Source organism: Dendroctonus ponderosae, unplaced genomic scaffold (genome assembly GCF_020466585.1).
Source record: "Dendroctonus ponderosae isolate FM_Combo_2020 unplaced genomic scaffold, Dpon_F_20191213v2 Dpon_F_20191213_3, whole genome shotgun sequence".
NCBI classification, from domain to species: domain Eukaryota; kingdom Metazoa; phylum Arthropoda; class Insecta; order Coleoptera; family Curculionidae; genus Dendroctonus; species Dendroctonus ponderosae.
In genome coordinates, this window is record NW_026018508.1 from 5,247,095 (window position 1) to 5,248,447 (window position 1,353).

A 1,353-nucleotide genomic window follows, 5' to 3' on the forward strand; every position below is an offset into this window, starting at 1 on the left:
AAGGAATACCTGAAAGAGGAGCTCGATAAAATGGTTCAGGAAGGAGTAATCGAAGAGTGTGAGTCTCCGTATTCAGTGGTTTGAGTACCCAAAAAGAACGGTAAACTGCGCGTTTGCGAACGGTAAACTACGCACCACCAGCGACCTTTCAGAGGTTAATTGACAAATTTCGAACAGGATTACCTGATATTACAATACTTGTTTACTGCATACTTGATAATATGATAATATCTCGTCGATATTATCATATTATCGTCATCTTTTCAGAAGCATATTGAGGACCTAAACAAAGTTTTTGCAAGACCGAGGCAATTTAAACTTAGTGCTAATCGTGAGAAATGTTCGTTTCTGTGTGCAAATGCAAAGTTGCTGCTATAGCCAACTTACCACCGCCAATAAATGTAAAGCACTTACTTAGCTTCATACAGACTGTATATTCAACATCAATTATCATTATAAAACATTTAAATCATTATAAGCAACTAGACGTATAAACTAGAAATATTTAACATTTATCTCTAAATCTCCAATTAGATGCAAAAACGGGGTGGCCAAAGTTCTATCAATATTGGTTATTAACTCAAAAACAGTTGAAAATCATTATAACACATTTAATCGAGTAGGCTTACAATTGTGCGAATAGTTGGAATATGCAATGAAAGTACGGCATTCCCTTTATAAAAAGGTAAGTTTGGTCTGCCACTTGCCTTTGAGACACCCTGTATCAATAAATATTATATTAAAATAAACTAGACGTATAAGCTAGAAATATTTAACATTTATCTCTAAATCTCAGATTAGATACAAAAAAGGGGTGGCCAAAGTTCAATCAATATTGGTTATTAACTCAAAAACAGTTGAAAATCATTATAAAACATTTATTCCAGTAGGCTTAGATTTGTGCGAATAGTTGGAATATGCAATAAAAGTACGGCATTCCATTTATAAAAGGGTAAGTTTGGTTTGCCACTTGACTTTGAGTCACCCTGTATCTTAAAATAAACTAGACGTATGAACTAGAAGCTTGTGTCTCCGCTTTTTTCCTTCTACAATGAATTTTTAGGTACCATGTTTTTAAGCAAAATTTTACTAAAATAACAATAATCTGCCAACCTGGCAAGTATGAAAAAAACAAACTACGGTGCATATACAGCGTTTCAAGCTGCATTCGATGAGCTAATGAAAAATGGGTAGTTCTATTGAAAAAACTCATATAAGTAAAGCTCGGATTTAAAGGCAAGACAATTTGAAGAAAAAGGCGCCTATATAGGCAAGGATTTAAAAAAAAAAGGAAGGCATATTGTGATATAGGCAGCCTGCCTACACATAAATGTAAATTAAAGAAATATATTT